Below are 17,315 nucleotides of genomic sequence, written 5' to 3' on the forward strand. Positions count from 1 at the left end.
AGAGATTTTTTTTCTGCGTCCATTATTTTAATATCACAAATATTGCCATTTAAAGCTGTAATCAGTTCTGAAAAGTTCTTGACAAGATAGTTTACAACCTCTCTGTCTTAAGAGATGTTTGAAATCCAGTGTGATGTGGTTACCATACTAGACAGCCCAGATCTGGACACTTTCACAAGCTCAGTGAAAAGCCTTATGGTGGATCATGCATATTTTAAATGCTGATTAAATGCTAATAAGCATTTAAAATATCAGAACAAGGACCATGAATATTTCTGTTTGTATCTTTTTACCTAATGCTAGGGATGACACACAGTAGGTCCATAGTACCTTGATGTATTTTTTTTTACATCTTTATTGAAGTATAATTACTTTACAATGCTATGTTAGTTTCTGCTGTATAACAGAGTGAATTAGCTATATGTATACATATATCCCCATAACCCCTCACTCTTGAGCCTCCCTCCCACCCTCCCTATCCCACCCCTCTAGGTGGTCACAAAGCAGCGAGCTGATCTCCCTGTGCTATGCAGCTGCTTCCCACTAGCTATCTATTTTACATTTGGTAGTGTATATATGTCAATGCTACTGCCTCACTTACCCTGAAAAAACTACAATTCAAAAAGACACATGTACCACAATGTTGACTGCAGCACTATTTACAATAGGAAGGACATGGAAACAACCTAAATGTCCATCAACAGATGAATGGATAAAGAAGATGTGGCACATACATACAGTGGAATATTACTCCGCCATAAAAAGGAACAAAATTGGGTCATTTGTAGAGATGTGGATAGAACTAGAGACTGTCATACAGGGTGAAGTAAGTCAGAAAGAGAAAAACAAATACCTTATGCTAACAGCTATATATGGAATCTAAAAAACAAATGGTTCTGATGAACCCTGTGGCAGGACAGAAATAAAGACGCAGACGTAGAGAATGGATTTGAGGACACGAGGTGGAGGGGGTGTGGAAGGGGAAGCTGGGACGAAGTGGAGAGCTGTTTTTTAAAGGTACAAACAGGCAACCAGTAGATAAATAAGTCCTGGAGATCTAATGCACAGCATAGTCATTATAACAAAAATAGTGTTATAAATTTCAAAGTGGCTAAGAGACTAGATCTTAATTGTTCCCACCACAAGAAAAGAAATGACACATGTGATAGAGGTGCTAGCTAACGCCAAGGTGGTAATCATATTGCAATATAGAAATGTATCAAACTAATACAATTTATACCTTAAACTTACACAGTGCTATATGTCGATTATATCTCAATAAAAATAAATACAAAAAATGTAATCATGAGCAAATATTCAATTTAATTATAATTAACAATTAAGCCTGATTTTTTTCAGCACTAGAGATAACCACAGTGAACCAAAGCAGGTGTGGTTACAGCTTTCAAAGCCCTTCCATACATATTGGGGGAGGCAGACATGAGTTATATAGTTGCACAGATAATATAAAATCACAACTGTGTAAAGGACTAAGAATATTAGACAATGGGAGTGTCTCATAAAGAAAATGAACGGCCTGTAGTTTTCTTTCTTTGTGACAACTTTGTCTGGTTTTTGTATCAGGGTGATGGTGGCCTCGTAGAATGAGTTTGGGAGTCTTCCTCCCTCTGCTATATTTTGGAAGAGTTTGAGAAGGATAGGTGTTAGCTCTTCTCTAAATGTTTGATAGAATTCGCCTGTGAAGCCATCTGGTCCTGGGCTTTTTTTGTTGGAAGATTTTTAATCACAGTTTCAATTTCAGTGCTTGTGATTGGTCTGTTCATATTTTCTATTTCTTCCTGGTTCAGTCTCAGAAGGTTGTGCTTTACTAAGAATTTGTCCATTTCTTCCAGGTTGTCCAATTTATTGGCATATAGTTGCTTGTAGTAATCTCTCATGATCCTTTGTATTTCTGCAGTGTCAGTTGTCACTTCTCCTTTTTCATTTCTAATTCTGTTGATTTGAGTCTTCTCTCTTTTTTTCTTGATGAGTCTGGCTAATGGTTTATCAATTTTGTTTATCTTGTCAAAGAACCAGCTTTTAGTTTTATTGATCTTTGCTATCGTTTCCTTCATTTCTTTCTCATTTATTTCTGATCTGATATTTATGATTTCTTTCCTTCTGCTAACTATGGGTTATTTTGTTCTTCTTTCTCTACTTGCTTTAGGTGCAAGGTTAGGTTGTTTATTTGAGATGTTTCCTGTTTCTTGAGGTAGGATTGTATTGCTATAAACTTCCCTCTTGGAACTGCTTTTTCTGCATCCTATAGGTTTTGGGTCGTCATGTTTTCATTGTCATTTGTTTCTAGGTATTTTTTTATTTCCTCTTTGATTTCTCCAGTGATATCTTGGTTATTAAGTAGCGTATTGTTTAGCCTCCATGTGTTTGTATTTTTTACAGATCTTTTCCTGTAATTGATATCTAGTCTCATAGCGTTGTGGTCGGAAAAGACATTTGACACGCTTTCAATTTTCTTAAACTTACCAAGGCTTGATTTGTGACCCAAGATATGATCTGACCTGGAGAATGTTCCATGAGCACTTGAGAAAAATGTGTATTCTGTTGTTTTTGGATGGAATGTCCTATAAATATCAACTAAGTCCATCTTGTTTAATGTATCATTTAAAGCTTGTGTTTCCTTATTTATTTTCATTTTGGGTGACCTGTCCATTGGTGAAAGTGGGGCGTTAAAGTCCCCTACTATGAATGTGCTACTGTCGATTTCCCCTTTTATGGCTGTTACTATTTTCCTTATGTATTGAGGTGCTCCTATGATGGGTGCATAAATATTTACAATTGTTATATCTTCTTCTTGGATCGATCCCTTTATCATTATGTAGTGTCTTTTTTGTCTCTTGTAATAGTCTTTATTTTAAAGTCTATTTTGTCTGATATGAGTATTGCTACTCCAGCTTTCTTTTGATTTCCATTTGCATGGAATACCTTTTTCCATCCCCTCACTTTCAGTCTGTATGTGTCCCTAGGTCTGAAGTGGGTCTCCGGTAGACAGCATATATACGGGTCCTGTTTTTGTATCCATTCAGCCAGTCTGTGTCTTTTGGTGGGAGCATTTAATCCATTTACATTTAAGGAAATTATCGATATGTATGTTCCTATTGCCGTATTCTTAATTGTTTTGGGTTTGTTATTGTAGGTCTTTGCCTTCTCTTGTGTTTCTTGCCTAGAGAAGTTCATTTAGCATTTGTTGTAAAGCTAGTTTCATGGTGCTGAACTCTCTCAGCTTTTGCTTGTCTGTAAAGGTTTTAATTTCTCCATCAAATCTGAATGAGATCCTTGCTGGGTAGAGTAATCTTGGTTGTAGGTTTTTCCCTTTCATCACTTTAAATATGTCCTGCCACTCCCTTCTGGCTTGTAGAGTTTCTGCTGAAGGATCAGCTGTTAACCTTATGGTGATTCCCTTGTGTGTTATTTGCTGTTTTCTCTTGCTGCTTTTAATATGTTTTCTTTATATTTAATTGTTGGTAGTTTGATTAATATGTGTCTTGGCGTGTTTTTCCTTGGATTTATCCTGTATGGGACTCTCTGAGCTTCCTGGACTTGATTAACTATTTTTTTTCCCATATTAAGGAAGTTTTCAACTATAATCTCTTCAAATATTTTCTCAGTCCCCTTTTTTTCTATTCTACAGGCCAAAATCACTGATGAAAATAGATGCAAAAACCCTCAACAAAATACTAGCAAACAGAATCCAGCAGCACATTAAGAGGATCATACACCATGATCAAGTGGGGAATTCCAGGAATGCAAGGATTCTTCAATATATGCAAATCAGTCAATGTGTTACACCATATTAACAAACTGAAGGAGAAGAAACATATGATCATCTCAATAGATGCAGAGAAATCTTTCGACAAAATTCAACAGCCATTTATGGTAAAAACCCTACAGAAACTAGGCATAGAGGGAACTTTCCTCAACATAATAAAGGCCATATATGACAAACCCACACCCAACATCGTCCTCAATGGTGAAAAACTGAAACCATTTCCACTAGGATCAGGAACAAGGCAAGGTTGCCCACTCTCACCACTATTATTCAACATAGTTTTGGAAGTTTTAGCCACAACAAGCAGAGAGTAAAAGGAAATAAAAGGAATCCAAATCAGAAAAGAAGAAGTAAAGCTGTCACTGTTTGCAGATGACATGATACCATATATAGAGAATCCTAAAGATGCTACCAGAAAACTAGTAGAGCTAATCAATGAATTTGGTAAAGTAGCAGGATACAAAATTAGTGTACAGAAATTTCTGGCATTCCTACACACTAATGATGAAAAATCTGAAAGTGAAATTAAGATAAAACTCCCATTTACCATTGCAGCAAAAAGAATAAAATATCTAGGAATAAACCTACCTAAGGAGACAAAAGACCTGTATGCAGAAAATTATAAGACACTGATGAAAGAAATTAAAGATGATACAAATAGATGGGAGTGATATACCATGTTCCTGGATTGGAAGAATCAACATTGTGAAAATGACTCTACTACCCAAAGCAATCTACAGATTCAATGCAATCCCTATCAAACTACCACGGGCATTTTTCACAGAACTAGAACAAAAAATTTCACAATTTGTATAGAAACACAAAAGACCCCGAATAGCCAAAGCAATCTTGAGAACAAAAAATGGAGCTGGAGGAGTCAGGCTCCCTGACTTCAGACTATACTACAAAGCTACAGTAATCAAGACAGCATGGTACTGGCACAAGAACAGAAATATAGGTCAATGGAACTGAATAGAAAGCCCAGAGACAAACCCATGCACATATGGTCAACTTATCTTTGATAAAGGAGGCAAGAATATACAGTGGAGAAAAGACAGCCTCTTTAATAAGTGGTGCTGGGAAAACTGGACAGCTACATGTAAAAGAATGAAATTAGAACACTCCCTAGCACCATACACAAAAATAAACTCAAAATGGATTAAAGACCTAAATGTAAGGCCAGACACTATCAAACTCTTAGAGGAAAACACAGGCAGAACACTCAATGACATAAATCACAGCAAGATCCTTTTTGACCCACCTCCTAGAGAAATGGAAATAAAAACAAAAATAAACAAATGGGACCTAATGAAACTTCAAAGTTTTTGCACAGCAAAGGAAACCATAAACAAGACCAAAAGAGGACCCTCAGAATGTGAGAAAATATTTGCAAATGAAGCAACCGACAAAGGATTAATTTCTAAAATTTACAAGCTGCTCATGCAGCTCAATAACAAAAAAACAAACAACCCAATCCAAAAATGGACAGGAGACCTAAATAGACATTTCTCCAAAGAAGATATACAGATTGTCAGCAAATACATGAAAGAATGCTCAACACCATTAATCATTAGAGGAATTCAAATCAAAACTACAATGAGGTATCATCTCACACTGGTCAGAATGGCCATCATCAAAAAATCTACAAACAATAAATGCTGGAGAGTGTGTGGAGAAAAGGGAACACTCTTGCACTGTTGGTGGAAATGTAAACTGTTACAGCCACTATGGAGAACAGTATGGAGGTTCCTTCAAAAACTAAAAATAGAATTACCATACGACCCAGCAATCCCACTACTGGGCATATTCCCTGAGAAAACCATAATTCAAAAACAGTCATGTTCCAAAATGTTCATTACAGCTCTATTTACAATAGCCAGGACATGGAAGCAACCTAGGTGTCAATCAACAGATGAATGAATAAAGAAGGTGTGCTACATATATACAATGGAATATTACTCAGCCATAAAAGGAAATGAAATCGAATTATTTTTAGTGAGGTGGATGGACCTAGAGTCTGTCATACAGAGTGAAGTAAGTCAGAAACAGAAAAACAAATACCATATGTTAACACATATATATGGAATCTAAGATAAAAAAAAGAAAAAGGTCTTGAAGAACCTAGGGGTAAGACGGGAATAAAGACACAGACCTACTAGAGAATGGACTTGAGGATATGGGGAGGGGGAAGGGTAAGCTGTGATAAAGTGAGAGAGTGGCATGGACATATATACACTACCAAACATAAAGTAGCTAGTGGGAAGCAGCCGCATAACACAGGGAGATCAGCTCTGTGGTTTGTGACCACCTAGAGGGATGGGATAGGGAGGGTGGGAGGGAGGGACATGCAAGAGGGAAGAGATATGGGAACATATGTATATGTATAACTGATTCACTTTGTTATAAAGCAGAAACTAACACACCATTGTAAAGCAATTATACCCAATAAAGATGTTTACAAAAAGAAAAAAAGAGAATCAACGGATGAGGGGGTAGAGGAAACCTTCCTTCCAGAGGAAATTTCTGAAGTGAGAGCCTTATGATGAGTAGGTGTCAATCAGGTAAAAGAGAAAGAAAGAATATTATTTCAGGCAAAGGAAACCAGTGTGCAAAGGTCTTGTAGCAGGACATCCTCTCTTCTGAGGAGGAGCTAAATAAAAGTCAATAGAATAAAGAGAGTAAGGAGGAGTATGGTTCAAGAAGAGGCTGAGGGTAGAGGCAATTAATCAATTTAAACATTTACTGGGAACCTGCTATATCCCTACTATTGCCATAGGTACAGAGAAATCACAAAGTGTTAAAGCATTTTTCACTCAAGGAACTACTGAATCTGTCAGAAGATGGATACACACGCAAACCCCTAAATATAATGTTATCGGTATTGTAATAGCGGCAAGAACAAAATGCTGTGGGAGTGCAATAGAGAGAATAATTATTTCTGATTGAGGAGGACCGAGAAGGAAGGAATTGTGGAGCCTCGCATTGAGTAATTAACATTTGAGCTGACTCTTAAACGTATTCCAGACAACAGCATAAAGAGGTGCGAGAGGTATAAATAATGATCGTAAAGTCTATTAAATAATTCTTTTTGCTTCATAATTTCCAAAACGTGAAATGTTTATCGCATCTTTCGGCATTTCTCAACTTCCACCACTAGGTGGCAAACATTTCCAAACTATGGCAGCAGCCTGTACTGAACGTCAGAGCCTGTTGGGACATATTTTTGAGGCTGGCTCTCCAGCAATCACAAACCGAATAGTCTAAAACGTTCTCATTATTGTCATTTTGAGCACCTTGACTGTTCTTATGAAATAAAAGATAGCAACAGGAACAAAATTGCATTAAAAAGTAAACAGGTTTTATTGGCAGAAATTAAAATTCTGTTCTTTTAACAACAGAACCTGCCACTTCAGGCTCAGAACAAGGCCAGAGAAGTGGAGCAGACCCAACACAGATTTTCATCTCCATGGCAACCTTTTAGCTCCATGCACAATTAAAGCTACAGTATCATTTTTTCAGGAAGAAAAAAAAATGGACTACTGGCTCACATTCATTCTTTAAAATGAGTTGGAGAAATTAAATTGATTCTAATTAGTGAGGCTGACTTATAGGGAGGAGGGAACAAATTTGAAAATGCTTCACATAAGCAGCTCTATATTTCTCCTCCATCAGCAAATGAAAATAGTATTTTCTGCAATTTGATGTACTGACATTATCACTATCCTCTTTAGCTTTCTTTGACAACAGCTCTTTTGTGCCAGGCTTTCTCAAAAATCCAGCTTAATTCTCCTTTAGGCTATATTTATGGATGAAAAAAATCCATTCAATGCATTAGCAATTAGATATAGAACAGATGGTCTGGAAAGTGTTGGGACTCCCTCAGAATCCTGGAATAACCTCATCTCCAGGTCCTGTGCTCGTTTCCTCTTTTGAAGACATTTCTGGGTTTTTAGTTGTCAGTGAGAAAATCTATAGAGCTCATGTTCCCTCTGTCCTGAAGAGGGTTGCTCAGAATTTCTGAAGGGTTCAAAAAAAGAAAAAAAGAGAGATTTAAAGGATTAAAAGTGAAACATAAAGTTTAGTGAAACAAGAATTTGGTATATGAAGAACAAATGATTGCTGAAGGATTTTATGACTTAAAGACTTTTCAATATTATCTATAATGACATTTGAAATAGAGTGAAGATCAGCTCATTTACTCCTTTAAAAAATTATTAATAAAGAAAGAATAATACTAATGGGACCTGAGCTTTCATATTATTTCATGAATGCAATAACATGAAAGACTTAGTTGAATTTAAGACATTTCTGAGATTCCTGAGGATGGGTTATAATAGAATATTATTCCATGAAAATCATAAACATATATATGTATTTTTTTCTTTCCTTTAGAAATACACAGGTATAGTTCTTCTTGAAATCAGAAAGATGGGAAAGAAGACTTCTCATGGACCCTTTCAGTCCCAGCATTCTACGTTTTTACAAGTGTGAAATGCAGGTGCTATGGCACTGTTACTTCATTCTCTTCAACCATAGTTAACATCCTATAAAAATGGCTGAGAGAAATAGAGCAGCAGCCTGTGATCCAGCTCACTTGTGGGTAGATGCTATCATTGCTTTTAAAATGTACTATCGTTATCCCCTTTTTTCATAGACAAATTGAGACAAAGATTAGTTAAATGTCTTTCCCAGCACTAAGTCCACCATAGATGATATATGTTTCTGTCTGTCCAGCATGCCTTGGTTAACTACACTCACTTCATGCTTACCTAGAAGTAAATGAGGTGGCCCCTAACCCTGGCCCAAGAGCAGACATGGACAAATATGGAATTCCATCTCCTGGCCAAAACGATGCATCCAGGAATGGACATGGGACATAAGCTTTGCCAGTGGAAATTGTTTATGTCCTGGGAAAGCGAACATTTCTTTTTGTTTGTGGGGCAAATGTAAACCTGGAATTACTGGTGGTCATTTTTTCCATCTTATAGGGAGAAGTTGTCTTAAAATGAAGCCAACACAATTAAAGCAAAGAAAATAAACACTTTTACACACAAATAATTTTTAACACATTGATTTAACATACAGAGACATAGAGGCCTGGTTAGATTTTAACTGTGAAGTGAAGAAAGAAAGAGGAAATATGTCTAATGATACTGTCTAATGAGCTCTTATAGCTAGAGCCTGACAAACTCACCTGGATCCTTATAACTTGCAAGCATGTGGAGTTTTTAGGGGTTTTAATTATTAATTTTACCTTTTAAATTATCATGTAGTCAAACTGACTTTTCTTCCATGTACAGTTCTATGAATTTTAGCACTTGTATAGATTCAAGTAACCACCACGGTTATTAGGCTATGGAGAGAGTTCCTTCTATTACCTCAAACATCTCCCTCATGCCATTACTTTTTAGCCACACCTCCCCGTACTCCTAACCGTTGGTAACCATTAATGTGTTTTCCATGTTTATAGATTTATCTTTTTGAGAATGTCGTATAAATGGAATCACATAGTACACAACCTTTTGAAACTGGCTTCTTTTCCTCAGCACAATGCATTTGAGATTCATCCAAATTGTGGTGTGAATCAATAGCTTGCTCCTTTCTATTGCTGAGTGGTATTTCATTGCACAGATGTATCACAGTTTATCCATTCACTCACTGAAAAACTTTGGGTTGTTTTCAGTTTTGGAGAGACTGCTATATAAGCTTTTGTGTACAGGTTTTTTTTGTGTGAACATAGCTTTCATTCCTCCAACAAGTGAGAGTTGCTGAGTCATGGTACATATATGTTTAACCTTATTAAAAACTGCCCAAGTGTTTTACATATTTTCATCACCAATAGCAAAGTATGAGAGTTCTACTTGCTCTGCATCCTCTTCAGCACTTGATATTGTCAATATGTTTTGTTTTTGTGTGTAGTTGTATCTCATTATGGTTTAACTTCACATTTCTCTTATGGCTAATGATGTTGAACATTTTTAAAATATATTGATTTGCCATCCTTATAATCTCTTTGCTGAATGTCCAAACTATTTTCAAAATTAGTTTATTTTATTAATGTTGAATGTTAAGAATTCTTCATATACTCTGGATATATGACTTGCATTTTCTCCCAGGTTGTAGCTTGTCTTTTCATCCCCTTAAGAGTTTCTTGTACAGAGAAAAAGCTTTTAATTTTGATGAAGTTCCATTTATCATTTTTTTCTTTTATGAATTGTGTTTTTGGTGTCATGTCTAAAAATTTTGCCTAACCCCAGGTCCTAAAACTTTTCTTTTATGTTCTCTTCTAAGCCCCTTAGGTGATTCTAATACAAAGTTAAGTTTGAGAAGAACTACCACTCTATCCAGGAAGCATATATTCTATTGATTTTGATGAAAAATCTGGCTTGAGACTAACCTACATCCACTGCTGGATTCAGGCAGAAACAAGTATATTTGGTCAATTTGCCAAACAGATCTTTGGAAATTAAACTATACGAAGGACTGAGAAACTTCCCAGAGAAATTCATGCTAAAAGACAAGAAAGCCAGACACACTCAGCCAATGATTGAGCTTTAAATTTGGGTGGGGATGTATTTCTTAGTATAACATGACAAGTGTGGTGTATGAATTAGAGGTCAAAGTTCATTTCTAACCAATTTAAATATTCAGTTGGTCCAGCACTACTTATCGATAAGAACAGCCTTTCCTCCATTGAAAGTATTGATGCTTTAGTTTTCTATCAGGTGACCAGATTATGCATCAGTCTACAACTGTATCCTCTATCCTGTTCTATTGATCTCTTTGTTTACACTTACCCCTATACTAGACTGTCTTATTAGCTGCATTTTAATTATTGATAGGTCCCCAACTTTATTTTACTTCTTCACGATTATATTGGTTATTTTATATCCATTGCTGCTTTGTGAAAATTTTAAAATCAACTTGTCAATTTACCCCTGAAAAATCTACCGGACTCTTTATTGGGATTTTATTAGCATGTATAGCTCATGAACATGATATATCCATTTATTTGGCGCTTCTATAATTTTCTAAGCAGTATTTTGTAATTTTCATTGCACAGATCAAGCTTCACTAGCCCTCTGCAGATGGAAAGCACACTAATGAACTAAGCCAGAGAAGGACCTCAGGGCAGGAGGAGATCAGAAGTCAGTGAGACATCAGTGAACTCCAGGAAAGCTAGTGTCATATGGGAATCAGCTTCCTTCTTCTCAAGCTCCATTTATATTAAGAGTATATTTTTCGGACTTTCCTGGTGCAGTGGTTAAGAATCCGCCTGCCAATGCAGGGGCCACCAGTTTGATCCCTAGTCCGGGAAGATCCCACTTGCCACGGGGCAACTAAGCCCATGCGCCACAACTACTGAGCCTGCACTCTAGAGCCCACAAGCCACAACTACTGAGCCTGCATGCCACAGCTACTGAAGTCCGTGTGTCTACCGTGCGTCTAGAGCCCATGCTCCACAACAAGAGAAGTCAGCGCGATGAGAAGCTGGCACACTGCAGCGAAGAGTAGTCCCCGCTCACCACTACTAGAGAAAGCCTGCGCACAGCAACGAAGACCCAATGCAGCCAAAAATAAATTAATTAATAATTAAAAATAAAATAAATGATACCATGACCATTATTTTAAAAAAACAGAGTATATTTTTCTACTTGAAAATAATATTGTACTAGCTAGCCTAAGAATCCCCTTAGAGTCACTAACTGTAGATGTTAACCACATCTACAAAGTACCTTCACAGCAACACCTAGATTAGTGTTTGATTAAATCATTGACTACTATATCCTGGCCAAGCTGACAAAAAAAAACAACTGTTATACCAAGAAATGACAACAGCCACCAGAAGCTGGAAGAAACAAGGAATGGACTCTCCCCTTGGTCCTCTGGAGGTAGCGGCTCTGCCGACACCTTAATTTCATACTTTTAGCCTCCAAAACTGTGTGAGAATAAATTTCTGTTGCTTTAAGCCACCAAGTTTGTAGTAACTTGCTAGAGTAGCCCAGAGAAATTAATACAGGTGGTTTGGAACTATAGATTTAGAAATCATAGGCAAAATAGAAGGAGGAAGAAGAATGAGATGGAAGATGTGGTCTAACAGAAATGCAAGAGAAAAAATGTTTCAAGAGGTGGCCTATGCTATCAAATGCAAAAGAATGATCAAGCAAGATAAAGATTAAAAGATTTCATGAGGTTTAGCAACAAAGATAGCAAAGAGAATCTTTTTGAAAACAGTTTCATTTTAAAGAACAAAAGCAGATTTTTTAACATGCAGAATGGTTACTGGTTAAACGAGGACTTATAAATGGTCATTCTACATCTCTTTTTTGTGTTTTTCAAAATGCTTGAGTTTGAAGAGGAGGAGGGGTGTAAGACTGTAGTTAAAGAGATATGCAGGGTTCTTGAGGGAACAGGCATGTTTGTAATATAAAATTAGGCAAGAGACATAGTACCTTTTCCATCGTAAACATCAGGGAAGAATGAGTTCAGACAAATTGAACGTGGGATTTAAGGAAGCTGTGGAAGATCTTGTGTGATGGTCCCTATTTTCTATTTTCTCTGCAAGTTTAAGGGGGAGTTATTTATTAAGAGTGAAAGGTGAAGCCTGGAGTTAGAAAGTTTTGAAATGAAAAAAAAAATTTTTTTTTGAACTAACCCATCTGGACAATGGGAGAGAAAGCTGGTTACAAAAAATAATAGAATATTTCTGCACAATGCTGAATATACATTTCTGTTTGAAAACTATCAGTTTATAGTGGCACCAATTTGCACATAATAAAGGTTCTTGCTATAATGCTCAGATTCCAGGAAAAAAAACAAAAGAGGACGTTTGGATTGATCTAGTGTTCGCATTTCATCAGTTGGGGACAATGGAAGGACAAATTAATGATGATGAGGACAATACAAGAGAATAGTTGAAATGATGGACATATTTCTAGGCTCAATAGGCGTTTTTTTTCATATATATATTTTTTGTCCCTGTACTCCAGCACCTAATCGGAAAAAATGAGATGCCATGCTGTCCAAGAAAGAAAAGCAGTCATGAAAAGAAAGCTTCCAAAAGGAAGCAAAGGGCAGAAAGAAATGGGGTGGGTTGGGGAGGTCATAGAAGTTAGAGAATGACAGGTATGATAGACTTGGATTATGTGTGTGGCTATGTCATTTTCTTCATTAAATTTAGATGTTTAAAACAATGATTATGCATGAATGCTTTTCTAGGGATATTTCTAAAGAGTTAGAGTAGGAAGGGTAGAGGCAAGCAAGGACAAAGCAATCTAACAAAAGTGAAGGCATTCCTACAACAGATTTGGTGTGATTCTCCCCTAGGGTTGCCAAATAAAACATATGATGCCCAGGTACATTTGAATTTCAGATAAACAATGAGTAAAAATTTTACATAAATATGTTCCAAATATCTCATGGGATATAATTACTCTTAAAAAGTATTCGTTCTTTACCTGAAATTCAAATTTAACTGGGTGTGCTATAGTTTTATTTGCTAAATCTGGCAACTCTATTGCTCCTCCCCCAATAAAAATGGTTTCTAGTCAATTTTGCCAAGGAGTAGAATTAAACAACAACATCACCCCTGGGAGAGATTAAAGTGCTAGATTTTAAAAAAATGTTGCATTTATAATGTCTGTACCATGAAGTTTCTTGAAAAGGTATTCAAAATTTAAATCACACGTGTGTGTGTGTGTGTGTGTGTGTTTTATTCTGAATTCTTCTTTATTTTATTATTTTCTTTCTACAAAAGAGATTATATTTGATAGTATATCCCAGAAATAAGTCTGATGCTTATTAAAGTATAACTGGATTGAAGCTCTTTTCAGATTATGACTGCTTCCCTTCATCCTGGAGATATCTAAATGAAATCTAAGTCATGAATGAGTGAGTACAGTTGACAGACTGCATGGTATGTCATGAAAGCCTACCCTAAGCAAAAAGGTTGGATGTCTGGAACTAAAGACAAAGATAAAATGCCTGATGAGATCTTTTAAATTGAAGCCACTAAAGATGGCATAATAGAAATGAATACAGGAAGAGAATGACTCCACGTCAGACATTGTCCTAAGTGCTTCATGTGTATTAATTCTCATCACAATCTTATGGGTCAGATATCATTAATATCCACATTTTGTAGATAATGAAACTAAGAGGTCAAGTTCAATATCACTCAGTTAGGAAAGAGCAGAACAAGGATTTGAACATAGGCAGTTAGGCACCAGAACATATGTTCTTAACCAATGAACTATACTTTTCTAATATACTCAGAAAAGCTTTAGAATGAAAAGATATTTAGGTAAACACTGTTACAAAAGAAAAATGGTCTTACATATAGGTGGACAGTAAATGTTGGTTAATTGATTGTCTAAAATATTCTCTATCCTCAGGGCAGCTAAAGCATTGTTCATTCTTCTATTGCAGCATTTATAACACTGTCTTGAATTTTTTTGTTATTTAGATATTTTCATGTGGTAAATGATGACCTCTTTTGCATTAGGAATCTGGTATTTATATTCTTATTCTTAGCTCTTAGCAGAATGCCTTGTACATAGCATTAGTGTGATTAATATGTAAACAAATGAATACAAAAAAGAAAGAGTGAATTCTAAAATTTTAAGTTAGAATTCAAACTTTTTCTGTTTTGGAGGCATCCATCTTCTATAAAGTTTTCTAAATATGCTATGAAATTAAGGTAGAAAAGGAGGTGGCTTTCTAGTGTGTAATGCTGGAGAGCCAAAAGCATTGCAGGAATAGACTCTGGCTTGGCATATTTTATATTTATGCAGAAAAACTACCTCAGGTGCCTTTTTGTAGGTTTCCTGATAACGCTAATCTCATCTGATTAGTTGTATCTTAGAAACTGATGGGGGTAAGGGAAGATTATTTGGACAAAAATAGATACTTCTCAGTGCAAATTGTAGAGGAAATCTTCAATTAAATTTGTAGCATTTCATCTTTAAGTATGAACATGAAAAGACTGTCAATGACACTGAAATTAAAAAATGGAAATTGTAGATTATATACATAATATCTAATAATATATATCTTTTAAATATATGTATACATATATTTAAAAACTGTGTTAGCTATAGCAGTTTTTGTTAAAACAAGAATATGTTTAGGCCTCATTTATGTAAGTAAAAAATAATTCTTAAAAGTCTAGCAGAAGTTTGTTATCAGTAATCTACACATTATATTTAATGTCATTAAATTAATTTACAATCATGGAGAACAGGTGATACACTCTGAGAAATGTTGGTTCTTAAAGACGTTAAAAGCTTGTTTACATGAAAAAAAAATCTGATTGGCAAAGTGACACACACCGATAAAAATTCCAAAAATATGAACAAAAAATGAAAGCCTCCCTTAATTTGGGAGTGGGAGATGAGATGGGGTCAAGTATGAAAGGAGCATGAGTCTGAAATGTCTGTTGTAAATATTATTTGGTGATAAAATTCATACATTTTAGTAGACCATCTTGACTTGCATATTTCAAAATAGCCTTTCAAAATCATTTGTGTCCCTCCAAGGTGAATTACAGCATGTGACTGACCTTTCTCTCTTTCTAAAGAAAATATATTGTCTAAAACTAATGTCATCCTGTGAATTCTTCTGCATGTACAATGAACACTCCTTAAATATCTTTTCTTTCTATTGGCAGCTAATACCCATTACAATAAAGAAATGTCACTGTTTTGTTTCCAAACTGAGTAACTAGAAGTTATTCAACTTTTGTTTAACTTTTTGGTAAACATTTGGAAAACTAGTAAATTGTTCTAGACTTAATGTATCTTCTCTTAGATTATTTATTAGGAGTATCAGTTTTGAATCCAGAGATCACCTTAATGCTATCAAAAGCCATCATCAAAATGACCTGTTAATTTGAGACAACACAAGAAGAGTCTATTAATTAGGTTGGTTTAACAATTGTCTACAATGCCAGGGCAGGGTATTTCACAGTTGTTTAAGGAGTGCCTCCTCCATCCTAGCGCTGTTTATTCTAGGGATACAGCAGCAAACAAGACCAGGTCTTCATGTGGCTATATCAATCAGAATCATCTTGTGTGCTATCCAGGGATTGACTCGATGGTAGAATGAGCAGACTTTAAGAAGACCTGCATTGATTGCCATCACTCTTTAAGGCTGAGTCTGGCATTCTTAATGATTTCTTTTTTAGAGTTTGCAATCTTAATATGAAAGCTTTTGAGACTTTGGGTCGAGATGTAATTCCCCCCAATAAAGTGGAATATATAGGAAGAGTTCTATAGTTTCATATTATATATATACTATATAGTTATAGTTACATATTATATATAACTATATGTATAGTAACTATAACTATAACATGTATAATAATTATATGTAGTAATCAGAAGCTATGGTAAGGAAATGTTTTAAAATGTTCACCATCAGTACGCCAAACATATGGAAAAGTAAATCATCAAAAACGAACCATGAACACATAAGTTGACTCTTTAATTCAACATTTAACAACTATTTATTGAGTACTGTGCTAAAGGCCGAGTATAGTGTGGTAAACAAAATACTCCCTCTGCCTACCCTCCTAAAGCTTAGAACTTAGTGGAAGAGATCAGCATTAAAAGCATAAATCAATAAGTAAACACAAAATGTTGAGTTCTACCATTAGTTGTGCAAATAAACAGATTGCAGTTGCAAAGAATTACAGTAAGGCCTGGTTTAAATTGCAGGAGGTGGTCATAGTAGACTAGGAGTTTTGTCTGACCTATCTTTGCAATAAGGGATTTCTTAAAGACTCTGGCTGGAATTTATCATGTCGACATTATTATCTAGATATGGCTTTTATGTGTGATACAACAACTGTGTGCTTCAATCTTAAATTACCTTAAAATCTTGTATATGTCATAATAATCTCATCAAATATGATTTAGCTATTTAAAATTTCTACCCCTTTCTCATTAGTAAAATGAACTTGACCATATGACACATCTCTAGAGTTAATTAGTGATATGAGGTGAAAGACAACTGATGACACATATGTACATTGGTTTATGTTTTATAAATTAAAATGATATATAAATCTTACTCTAAGCTATATGTAGAAATTATCTGATTAAATATCTTTCTTTTCTGTCTTCTGGTGGAGAAATAAGCTTTCCCCAGAAAAGGCTGAGCAATATGGGGATGTTAAGCTTGGACAGATGTTTATATTCCCTTCACTTGGAGTTTGACAAGCAATACAACATGGAAAAAGGGCTGTAATGGTGGACGAAAAGTGATAAACAGGAGGAATGAGAGAATGGAATAAATCTGGGGCTGATTGAGCTGCATGATGACTACTTTCAAAAAGTTTTTAGAAGAGTTTTCATAATGAGAAAGTTTCTGAATAATAATAATACAATAATAGCTTCCATTTCTTATATACTTGCAATGTGTCTGGCCCAGTGCTTCACAAAGACTTTCTCGTTTGAATTTCTTGACAACCCCATGGAGTCAGAATTATTATCTCTGCTTTACAAATATGGAACTGAGACTCAGAGAG

The 17,315-nt window shown here is 35.5% G+C and overlaps 1 protein-coding gene across 2 annotated transcripts in view; it reads left to right on the top strand.

Annotated features, from left to right (window-relative positions):
* Nucleotides 1–15,987, top strand: part of LOC137219023 (collagen, type I, alpha 1a-like) — a 141,108-nt gene extending 125,121 nt beyond the window's left edge. Inside the window, exon 3 of one of the 2 annotated variants that reach the window (XM_067727003.1) lies at nt 10,851–15,987. The gene's annotated coding sequence lies outside the window, so the exon portion shown is untranslated. Of the gene's footprint in view, nt 1–3,649; nt 6,087–10,850 lie in introns of those variants that run through there. The other variant, XM_067727002.1, reaches the window with a different exon arrangement.
* Nucleotides 15,988–17,315: the final 1,328 nt, after the last annotated feature.

The sequence above is a fragment of the Pseudorca crassidens genome, chromosome 2, assembly GCF_039906515.1.
Source record: "Pseudorca crassidens isolate mPseCra1 chromosome 2, mPseCra1.hap1, whole genome shotgun sequence".
Classification (NCBI taxonomy): Eukaryota; Metazoa; Chordata; class Mammalia; order Artiodactyla; family Delphinidae; genus Pseudorca; species Pseudorca crassidens.